The sequence below is a fragment of the Octodon degus genome, unplaced genomic scaffold (genome assembly GCF_000260255.1).
Source record: "Octodon degus isolate 3935 unplaced genomic scaffold, OctDeg1.0 scaffold00076, whole genome shotgun sequence".
In the NCBI taxonomy this organism is placed as follows: domain Eukaryota; kingdom Metazoa; phylum Chordata; class Mammalia; order Rodentia; family Octodontidae; genus Octodon; species Octodon degus.
Genome location: NW_004524652.1, coordinates 3,043,213 through 3,055,653, shown reverse-complemented (window position 1 = coordinate 3,055,653; position 12,441 = coordinate 3,043,213).

The window sequence follows — 12,441 nt, the reverse complement described above, 5'->3', positions numbered from 1 at the left end:
TTACACTGTGTGTGTACATAAATATCCTTTTCGCTTCCTTCTTTCTTTCGTTTGTCCTTTTCTCTTCCCACTTGTGCTTTCCCTCGGAACAAATTCTTTCCCTTTCATGGTATCTAGTGAAACTTTCTGATTATCTACTCTTTCAGACTCTTATACTAAGGAGACAATATGATGTCTGCACATATGGACCTGATTTATTTCACTTATGACTATGGCCTTCTAGTTGCATCCATTTACCTATAAAAGCCTTGAGTTTATTTTTATTTATAGCTGAGAAATAATGCATTGTATAAAAACAACCACATCTTTTTCATCCATTCCTCAGTTGATGGGATGGGCATGTGGGTTCTTTCCAAGATTTAGCTGTGACAAATTGTCCTGCTAAAAACATAGGTGCACATATATCTCCGTGGTGTGAGGTTTTAATATTTTTTGCGTTACAGTTCTCTGAACTTCCGACTTACAGTGGCCCACTCCCATGCCTTAGCTTGGGCTTTCGCCAGCGTCTTTGCTGCCTGTTAGAGTGCAGCTGGGACTTTAGAGAAACAGAGTCTCCCATTCTTTCAAACTTCAGCCAAGCACACTCCGTATTTATGCTCATTCCTTCCCTGTGTGCCTATCCAAACCACCTTAATGAGTCTCCAATCTCTACAGCAACAGCCCCACACACTATATAATTTCTAACCAGACCCACATGAGTTGGTTTATTTGGGGTGCTATTATATTATCGTAGCCATAGAAAATGATCATAAACAGAAGGAAAAAGGACACTAGTCCAGAGAAAGCATACTGGTGTTTTATTATATCACTTCTTGGGAGCATTCCATGGCCAGCACTCTTGAAACGAAACTTATTGTAGTCTTAATGAAATGGGGATTAAAAAGCATGCCAGTGATGTTTTAACATCTCCCCATGTCAAGCTAATTGTTCTACCAGGAAGCACTGAAAATGTAGTGGGAATCATCTTGTGATGCAGCGTTATTCAAAGACATTACCCTGGACCAGTAACCGCCTCAAGAAGAGCAGTGAGTACAGCTGGCTCTTCTCGGAACACGGAGCTAGGCTGCCCTACCATTGAGTATCGAAATGCACAAATGCTTGTCTCACTGGGCGCTTTTGTAATTTAAATGTAACAGGCACAGCTCATTTCCTAGCCCAGGGCATGGCCCCTGACAGGTGCAACATAAATGTCAATAGTTGTAGGCATCAGAGGGGTTGGGGTCGAGGAGAGATAAAGGGCTGGACCCCATTTCTGTCTGGTTTCTGCAGCTAAAACCACGCTGTCTTGCAAAATGAGCTGAGTCTGTGAGCTTCACTCTCTTCCCGTGAGAATGCCTCACTGAAAGAGAGGAGACTGAAGCCTCCTCGTGGAGGCTACACCCCACCGTGAGTTCAAGTGTAAGGAGAAGGGTGTGTGCCGGCCATTCCACTCACTTCCCACAGAGCAGCTGCACCGGTGGTGATGTGGCGCCCCGGGAGTCACAAGGGGGGTTTCCTGGGATTCTGCTTAAACATATTCCAAAGTCTTCAATGTCATCAAGCTTTCTGGGCCAAGACCCTAACGGGCCACATCCACGCACCTGGTGCAGGTTCAGTCCTGGCCAAGGGAGCCGACAGAACCTCAGAGCGTCTCATTCCTGAGGCTCAGCGACCTTTGGGAGCCAGCACAGCACAGCGGATGCCAGCATCACACACCTACTGCTCTTTATTCCTGACCAGCAAAGTGCTCAAACATGATTTTGACCACAAATAAATGAAAAGGAGCAACACAGTAGGGACCAGTCCAGGACTTATCTTTAGCTAAACAGAGGGGCGTGTCGGGGCATTTCAACGTAAGACCCCAGATTAGAACTGTCCATCTGGAGGTCTGTGGGTTTTGGCTTGGTTTTCTTTTGTTTCTGTTGTGAGAAGGGTTTTCTGTTCACTGCAGAAATGATGGATAATTAAAACAGTATTTAGGCGACAGTGAAGAGCGTGAATAGCAGGTCTTTTATAAGATGCTTATTTTGTCTTTGAGGGAAGGAAGCAGAGTACAAAGAGCACAGAAGCTCTAAGTGCTGCTGAAATGTTCTGGCTACAAAGGTCCCTGCAGGCCTTGGCTGGCAGACACATACACATGCTGAGTAGATGCTTGCTGTTTACACTAAAACGCTGCTTCCAAACGCTCCCAGAAGGCGTGCCATGCTCGGAAGGGCTCTGAGTGATTTCCTTAAATCTTACTCACTCCAGATTGCTTGATGATAGATCCTTCCCCAAAGGAAAGCCATCTGTGCCTGGAGAACCAAGGAGGCCACCGGGGGAGCAGGAAGTGTGGCACAGGAAGAGGAAGGCACCTGGCAGAGGGAAGCGTATGCCGCAGAGGCTTCTGGGACAAGGCGTGGGTCCCAGCAGAGAGGAGGAAGTGATCTCAGGGCCACTCTGTCCCACTCCTTATTTTCTCTTAGAAGTGGCCAGGCAGCTCTCAGGGATCTAAGCAAGGAATCTCCCTTATGCAACCTCCCAGGGGGGCGCCTGTGGGGCACCTGACATCCAGTGGGGTGGGGCAGCCAGTGCATGTGACACAGCCCCCGGGGTTTGCTGTTACTGCCCTGTGGAAACCCCCCTCATCTCTCACCTAGGTGGGGCAAGGGCCTCTTGCTTTTCATTTCAATTTTTATTTTATTGAGTTTGAAACTTCACCTTTTTGGTGGCGACGTTTGAGGATAACTAGAAGGTGAAAGAGCGAATGAGTGAGTGAGTATCAGATGTTCGACTAAGCATCAGCAGGCCTGGGAGCACGAGAGTGTTTTCCTTACTCAGGGACACAAGCAGGCAGACATGTCGCTCACACAGGCCTGGCAGTGTTTCCCACTTTCAACATTAAAATGTGTCCTGGAAGTGAAAACTGAATTTTCCACTTGAGGATGATCCATAGGCTTATTGTAACAAATAGAAATTCCCTGACAGCAGACAATGAAATCTAGTAAAAGACTTCACTACTGGTAATGAAACCAAACCACCTTGATGGTGAAAAGTGGTTATTCCAACCATGAGAAGAAAATTTTTCATAAAAACTAAGTATTAGCTAATGACAGTACACAACAGACAACCAGAGACATCGACTGTGCCACCCAGTAGCCCGAAGTAGAAACAAACTGGTAGATGAGTCAAGAGAAGGCTGTAGACATTCAGCAAATATCACGAGGCACTAAAATAATTAAATATTGGCATCTGTTACAACAGAGGTGAGATCTGACAATATTATACTGAATGATAAATGCCACATTGTTAAGGTTCCAACTTCATCAAACATTAAGAATAGACAAATTCATGGAGCGGTGAGTGTATTTCTGATAGTCAACAAAAAATGGGGTGAGGAAGGATTTGGTATGGACGCCGATGGCTTGAGGCTTCTTCATGAGTTGGTGACACTGTTCTAAACTCAGAACTTGGCCTTCATTTCAGAACTTAGTAAATTTAAAGATAAAACACTGCTTTGCTCATCATAAGCTGGTGAACAGTGCAGTAGATGAAGTGGATTTCAATGAAACCATTTAAAAGTGGAATAGAAGACGATGTAACCACCATCTCCTAACGCAGCACATATAATTTTAAAAACTCATTTACTTTACATAGTTTCTTTTAAAAACTAAGTTCCGTTGCATGTGTCTCCCTGTGTGTGTTTCAGATCAGATGAAGCCGTGCTTGCGAGTGTAGGTGGCGCGGCCTCTGCTTTGCAGCTCTCAGTATTTATCTTTTTCATTTTGCTCTTGGAAAGGATTGTCTTGATGTGAATGCTACCAGGAGAGATGTTGCAGCAAAGTCTTTCGGGCCAAGAGAAGAGGGCGATACCTTCTGCCTGTGCTCTCTTCCCTGGGGCTTTGCAGCTCTACTTGCTAAAAGCTTACATTGCCTGGGTGGGTACAAGGGGCACCAGCTTCCACAGTGCTGACATCTGACCATCAGCATCCTGGTCTTACCAATCTCTCTCTGTCTCTCTGTCTCTGTCTCTTTGTCTCTGTCTCTGTCTCTATCTGTCTCTCTGTCTCTCTCTCTGTATCTCTGTCTCTCTCTCTGTCTCCCTGTCTCTCTCTCTCCCTGTTTCCCCCTCTCCCTCTCTCCCCCTCTCCCCTCCCTCCTTCCCTCCTTCCCTCCTTCCCTCCTCCCCCTTCTCATGGAGCTGCTCATGGTAGTCTCACCCGCATCAAGTGCTGAGAATAACTTGATTCTGGGATTTACAAGAAAACTGAAATACTTTGTTTAGATAGTTTTAACAGCCTGCACTTCTGCCCCACTTGCACTGTAGGCATTTGTACAAGCACTAATTTCATCCTCAAAATCTTTATTAGTGCAGTTCTATTATTATACCTAGTTAAGTGGGGATAATATGGTCTAAATGAATTTTGAAAATTAAGAATATTAGTTGTAATTGCTCTATTAACTTAATGAAAATATTTTAAGACACACTTTCCCATCCCTCCCTGCTTGCTCACTCTGTTAAATTTGGCAACATGTCTATATTTTTCATCACAAATTAATTTTAAGGGGTATGTGATCATAGAGATTTTAGCCTATGAATGTTGATTGGTAATCACTTAGGGTGAAATGACCTATGTCTTCATCTAATCTAATAAGAATTTGGGCTACAATCCTTTTCCACTATTTTGAGATTGCGTATGTAACCTCTCTAGCAAAAATGATCGGACTCTTCCCACACCTCTGTCAGTGTCACTGTGTGTGCTGTCTCCCCACCTCTCATCCTTTCAGCTTATTTCTGGTCCAATTTCCAGCACTTTTGGTGACTCTTAGCACAATATGTGCTTTTCTCAAGGTAATTGTGTGCTCAGGCTTCCCACTGCGTGCGTGTCTGTGTCTAGGGTCGGGCTCTCTCGGAGACACTTTCCTTTAGTGGTGGAGACTTGAACACCTGTCCTGAGATGGAGCTCATGGGGTGAGAAGGTAGGAGGCCTAGGCATGAATGATGAGGTGACAAAAGCCATGGGATTGAAATGCATCGATCTTCTCACTCGGCATCACACTGAAAATTTTGGGAAGAAATGATAGCTGCATAGAAAACCAACCAAAGGAGAAAGAATCCCAAGATGAAAGCACACAAAGCCAGCAGTACAAAAGAGTCAGTGCAGGTGGAAATATATTTATTTGTGAAAAAATAAAGGAACAGGGTAAGGAGAAATCTGTGCTTGTGATTGTGTGTCTTGCGAAAGGAAAATAAAGCAAAATTCAAATTTTTATAATAAAACTGCAATGGAAAATATGTGCAGTAGAAAAGAGGATGGGTTCAATTATTAATTATTTATTCACTAATTCATTTATTTTGTGGTACTAGAGATTGAACTCAGGGTCTTATGGTTGCAAGGCAGGTGCTTATGCCACTGAGCCATCTGCCCAGCCTGCAGCAGGCAGCGGCATGGGTACTGTTGGGAGCTTTTAGTCAGGTATATGTTGAGAGTCAAGAGCAAACAGCCCAGTAGGATGATTTAAAATATAGTGAGTTTGACCAGAAGGAAAGTGCCAGTGAGGCTGTAGACTGCAAAGATAGAACTGAGATCTCCATTGCTCAGGAGTAGAAAAGATGTCCAGAGGGCATCTCAGGAGGTGGCAAATTCTTGTCCTTTTCAGCCTCAAAATCACCAAGGGGAGGGACTTTGCTTTGAGGGGAAAGCCATAGAGCCCCATGTTCTAGAATGAAGGCAGAGACCACACAATATTCCAGAATGGAGCTGGCATAGATAATTTATTCCTGGGAATCAGGGTCAGAGTGCTCGGAAATCCAGGCACTCCCTAGAGCCAAGAGAAAAGAAAGAGAGGAGAAAGCCTGTCCATTGCTCCGGCTGGCAGCAGAGCTTGGCATCACACATGTGATACTGGTTTTAGGTCACATTCAGAATGCAGAAGTTCTGAGGTTAAGAAAGCTTCCACCTAAATTTCACAAGGCCTGCAAGGCCAAGCAGTGTGCCCCTGAGAAGACAGTGCGTGAAGTACAGTGAGAAGCCTATTCAGTAGAAAACTCAACGGTTTGAAAAAGCCAGGAAAGTGGATTGCCTGAGAAAAGCTGCAAGGAGAGAGCAAAGCCAGCCCCAGAGAGAAGCCATAGGATCTACCAGCAGAAGAGCCGCAGGGGTGGAGCCACGTAAGGCTTTTGGAGCTCCGACTCATTACGGGTTGCTTTGGATGTTCCACATGGAACTATAGGACTTAATGTTTGCCCTTCTGGATTTTGGACTTGTTTTGGTCCCAATGATTAGTACCCTGCTGTGTGTGCCTTTTGGAATGGTAATGTTTATCTTGTACCATTGAATGTTGGAAGTGTTTAACTTTTTATTTGTGCAGGGGCTTCCAGCTAAGAGTTTGCCTTAGATCTGGGAGGAGACTTGGGACTTGGACTTTTCAACAATGCTGAAAATGTTAGGACTTTGGCACCAAAAAATGTCATGGTTCTAATGTAATGCAATGTTCAAGTTCTAAAATGTTAATAAGCATGACTTTGTATCCAGAAACTGGTTTAAGGATATGTCTAGTTGCTAAGGGGTGGATTGTAGAGGTCAATACATCTTGTCAACTTGGCTGCAATGGCAGTTCCACAACCTGGGCCTTGAGGGCCTGCCGCAGAGCGACTCAGCACATAAAGGAGTTAAGGAAGGATTTCCCACTTCCTCAGAGAGCTTGATCAACACAGCCATGCCACTTGAAGGAACTCAGATCTTCACGGCAGCCACAGCCACTTTCTTGGAGGAGCTTTCGTCTTCACAGTCCACATGGCAGGAAGAGAGAGAGGCTTAATGGATGCCACAGCTGCTCCTCCTCTGCTCTTCATTGTTTTCTGTCACCATAAACTGGAGCCAGTAGAGTATGGACTGAAACATCCACTAACTGAGCTAAATAACCCTTTCCTGTCTTCATTTTGATTGTCGAGTATTTTTCCCAGCAATGTGTAAAAAGTAACCAAGACAGATGCATTGTGTAGAGGCTCCCCAGGCATCGTGCTGACGACATGTGAAATTCCCACTGATGACATGATGATCACGAGCCTTAGATAATTAATGGATGGAGCATGATATTTGGGTATCAATCATGGCCAGGGCATTTGTGAACCAAAGCTAAATTGATTGAGTAGACTCGACCTGCATTCTCAGCACTGCCTTTTCTAGAATGAACAAACACTTTGCTTGAGATATCTAACAAAATCAAGCAGCACATTATTAATGTCTCACGGTGAGTGTCTCCATCTGTCCCATCAATCAAGTTAACAAGCTGAGCCCCTGTGGGAAAAGTTCACAGGATCTTTTCTCGGGTTGAGAAGAGCAAGAGACCAGGAGCCTGGGACCACGGGGACACCCTTAATCAACGGCTCCCTGTGACCGCATCTGTCCCGAGGATTTTACATGGCCTTCTTTCCCGATGACCACAGGCTGCACATAAACCATGCTCCATGAAGCCGCTGTTGTCCCTTTTAGTTACCAAGATGGCACTGTGGGTTGCCTTGGTCCCCAGGTACTGCAGAGCACTTAGGGATGCAGACTAGCTTTGTGGTAGTCACAGAGCCTGCAAGCTTGAAAGGACCTGCATCCAGCTGCAGGCGAAGCTTTGGTGCTGTCTCTCTTGTCGATGACTGCAAACTCTTCCAAATGCTGCAGGGCCCACGAGTGTATAAAATGCAATGTGCGGGAGTGAACAGGTGGTGAATCAAATGGGGGACACTCACAGGTTTCCAGAAAGGCCCCATTAACCCTAAACTCTTGGGACCAAAACATGAAAGTGGAAATTAGACAAATAATTGAAAACCTCTGTGTATTTGAGAATGCCTCCATAGTTTTGCTCTTGCTGTGCTCCCTTCCTGTCCTCTCCTTGCCTCCCATCTCTTGCTGCCCTGTCCATGTGCAAAAGTTCCCTCTCTGTTTCCCTTTTATCTGTCCTACCTGGCTTTATATTTTTACTTTGCATTTCTCATATGAGATGCCAAATGATATTTAAACTTGTATGTAACCACCAAGTACTGCTAATATGTACTAAGAGAAATAAAAAATTTTTAAAAATGAACTATCTTGGGCCAAATAGCTCAGCAGATTAAAGCACCTGCAAGCAGGTGCAGGGGCTGGGGGTTCAATCCCTGGGCCTGCCTGCCAGTCCCTCCCCCAGGGTGCACTGAGACAGCAATTGAGACAGGGAGTGGTGGCACACACCTGCAATCCCAGCTCTTGGGAGGCTGTAAACAGGCAGATCACTATGAGTCTGATCTAGTAATGAGACCCTGAACATGCTGTAGATCCTTCCCTGAAATACAAAAAGAAAAAAAAAATGAGCTCTCTTATGTAAGTATTTAAGAAACAACTTCATAGATGCATTTAAAGCACACCCTGAAGAAGGTGTAGTATCCCATGAGACAATATTTCCATGCACATGGAGATGCCGGCACACAGGTGCCCTGTCTTCATCACTTTCAATCCCCCCTCCTCTGCCTTTGTACCCCTTCTTCCCCTGAAACCCACAAGAATTGTTATATTGTAAAGCATCCCAAGGGAAGAGCACTCTTCTTTTCCAAAGAGATTATAGAGGGACATTTTACCTACTAGAGACTCAGGAGAGTGTTCAGAAAAATTTTTCATCTGCTGTGAGGGGTGTGTGTGTGTGTGTGTGTGTGTGTGCATGTGTGTGACATCAGAAAGCGAGAATCAAAAGTTTACTTTGAATTTCCAAAGACAACCAAAGTATTTAACTCCTCTATGCATGTGGCCAGCTGCAGACACTCTTATTGAATATTCACCAAACACCCCTGCAAAAAGGTATGTTAAGTGTTCCAACAGCAGCGAGACTTCCCAGGCTGTACCCCAGAGCAGGAATTAGAGGTATTTCAAGGAAGCTCACTGTGGTGATTTAAGAACTGACCCTGTGAGGTGGGTGGGAGCTCGAGGGAGATGCTGTAAGCCAGCCACGCAGTGCATCCACCCAGGCCCAGGGGTGATGCTCGCTTCTATCACCTTAACAGGGTCTGTTTCATGCTTTACCCCTGGGAGACTCACAAAACCCACCCAATGAGATGACTCGAGTTTCCTGGCCTGCTATTGGCCATGAGGAATTTGGAAACAAGACAAAATAATGAAAAGAAGCTTCCCAGGCGGACTCCAACACACAGCCCGGGAGGAGAACTGCAGACTCCTGTTGAAATATTGCAGTGCAGGGTTCTTTTTCAAAGCCTGGATTAGAACATATGTCAGGGAAGCTTTGTGCCACACCAGGCTGTCAAGTGTTCTCTCTTAATAAATTTTAGAGGACAAGGAGAGAAATGTTTATGAAGGAAACAAACGAAAGCTCAGGTGCACGGTGCAGAGCCATTTGTTATAAACACTGGCCTCCACCCACCGGGGCGGGCATACTTGTGTGCATTTCTGTGTACTGCTCACTGTAGACTTGCAGATTTGTGCTGGTAAGGACTGCTCCAAGACCTGTGTGTGGCACAGAGGTACAAGGTACAGCTCTGGGCTAGCAGGAACTGCGGATGAGACCAGGTGGGAGAGACGCTAGGCAACGTGCATCCCAGTGTGCACGCACTACCTACTTTTGGGCCCTTTAGTAGAAATTATGGACACATCTTGATCTTTGAGTAAAAACTAAAGCGAGTCAACTGCATTAAAGGTCCACGGCCTGATGTTTGGTAGATAACTGCATACTGAGATGCTTACTGCTAATAACTATGCATTTAATCTAACATCAACCCCTGGAGTCTGACCTTCCAGACAATCGGCAGGAAGTCATACAGTATTATCAGTCATGGTGATAAATCTATACCTCCTGCCTGCTTCATTCTGAACAACTGAGAGAATGCAGAGAGGCAGACAGGAGGCAGTCAGTGGCACTGGTGTCCTGAACTTGTGGAGGTGCTGAGGGCATTTCTGAAGAAAGATCCAGTAAGCCTGGCTCACAGACAGGGTGTGAACTCTGAGACAGCGGAGGATGGAGGATGAGCCTAAGGGTGTCTTTCCTGGGTCACGAGTACAAAGGATCCCACATTTCAGCAGTAGTAAAATCAGTGTGAGGCATTTTAGAGGAAATGCAGAATTCAATTTTGGATGAGTTTGGTTCAAGTGTCTACGATTATTTCCCCGAGATGTCTACTACGCAGCTGGGAATAGAGTTTGGAATTCAGATTAGATATATTTTCTGGAAATTAATTTATCATCATCGAACGTATGGGAAGCCTTCACATGGAAAGATCAGGCAAGAAAGGGTGTAACTTGCGTCCCCAATCAGCCAAGTGTTCTTTTGCCCAACTCAAGAAGAATTCACAAAGTTGGGGTTTCATGGCATGGGGTCAGCTCAGGTTTCCCAGAGAAGAGATGGGACATCAATCTGCCTGCCCGCATAGATTAAGCTCATCAACTTCTATCACAAAAGAACAATTTCAGCAAGGGACACAGGTAGACGCGTTAGGCAGAGTCAGAAAGCAAGAGAAACCGGGAAAGGGACCTAAGCTTTCCCAAGAGAAAAAGAGCAGAAGGGGGCATATATCTGGCAGAGAATATCAGAGGTACCAATGGAAGGGGAGGGGACAGGGGTCAGCAGCCAGTGACCTGGAATAAGAACCAGAGCGACAGCATCCTAGTGGCCAAGTGAGCAGGTCTTTCAAGACAGAAAGGCCCAGACCTGGGCTGACTCCAGCATGCAACCGTTCAGGCAGCCATCATCACATGGATATGTCTTGGGAGAGAGACGTCCGCAGGAGAACTGGATGGAGAGTGGTGCATCCTTGGCTTCTCCGCCGTATCTCGCTCTCCAGGACCCCAGGGTCGCAAGCACCATGAGCCAGTTTATCTTATTAAGGAAATTTACAGAAACTGTGAGCTGAGGGAGTGCAGCCTTGAAACTCTCGGGGTTCTCGGGACAAGACTGACAACCCAAACAGGAAGATGTCAGAGCTTGCCTCCTGGCCCTCTCCCAATCTCTGGTCTACTCATTCATTCTAGTTGTGCTGGCGATGTTGAAGCGGCCGGGAAATTTTGCTTAGGCCCACTAGGCACTGGTACACTGGGCCCGTCTCCATGAAAATGAAGAGGAATGGCTACATCTGGGCAGTAAACTAAAGCCTCTGCCATCAATTCGGCCTCATGAAAAGCAGAGAGGTCCAGGTGTAAATGAGCCCACGGCCAGATGGCTTCCAAAATATGACAAATAAACATGATTTCAATGGAAAAAATGTGTTTGGTCCCAGATGACTTGACTTCAGGGCTGCAGACAGTGGATGTTTTTACAGGAAAGCTGCTGCCTGCAAAAGCCAGTCTTTCTCCAAGCATGGAGCTTCCTCCCTGGAGGAGCTTATGAGGGTCCGTACATCACATGCAGGTGCTCCAAGTACACATAACTTACCTCGCAGAAGACACAGCACACACAAGAGAAGCCCCAGCAGCCCCTCCTGGGGCTCTGATCTTCTGAGGCGAAAGTAAAAGTCCTGCAGTGTCTGACATCAGCAACACTCCCAGGAGGAAAATCAATTAAGCAGCTTAGGCAAATGGACCAACAATTGATTATATCATTAACACCATTTCGAGCACCTATTAGAGTGGACGCTGTGAAGCAGAGGTGGCACCGCTGGAATCCCAGATGTCCAGAGGAAACACGGGTGCATCTGGCTGTGAGGAACAGGGGTGTCAGCAAGCCGGGGAGCTGCTCCCCACTGCCCCGGAGAACTGAGAACAGGCGCAGAGGAAGACACAAGTTGCAGAGACACCAACACTGCAAGGAGCTGAGAATTTCAGAGGGGACAGGAAACCCAGTGGAAAATGGGCAGCAGCCCCTCCTGCAGAAGCAGCCAGCCAGCTGAGCCAACGGTGGCAGCGGCAGCTCAGCCTCCCTAAGCGGGGGTGTACACGGAGGCTCTTGGTTCTAGGAACCTCCCTCCAGACTAGAAAAGTCGAATCACATCACATTTCACTCACTCGAATTTTCGTGTAAATTCTTGGAGGGAGGGAAGAATTAGGGAGAGAGAGAAACAGAGAGAGAGAAAAAAACAGGAGGGAAGTATGAACTGAAAGAGAGAGAGAGAGAGAGAGAGAGAGAGAGAGAGAGAGAGAGAGAGAGGAAAGAGAGGAGGAGGGGGGAGATTCCACCTTGTTCTGGTCCCTTTCCTTGTGTCCCCTGAGGAGAAAGTTGCTTTAAATCTTTCGAGTTTCTAAGCGCCAGATCTTGATGGTATTAGGGTGCCAAGCTGCCGGCTCCCTGGACCCAGAGCTGGGGCGGTAGGCGGGACAAACAGGACCTGAGAACAGGTACCGCCCCTGGAGAGCCGTCGCCACACAGCAGCAAGCATCTGCCAGTCAAGGCCTTGAAAGACATTTCCAAGATGTGATCCCCAGTTCTGCGTGAAGAATAGCACGAAGCTTTAAAAAAAAATGCAGAAACGTGAAACAGTCTTCTCACTAAATAAATAACAAATGGGCAAGAGAGGAGAGC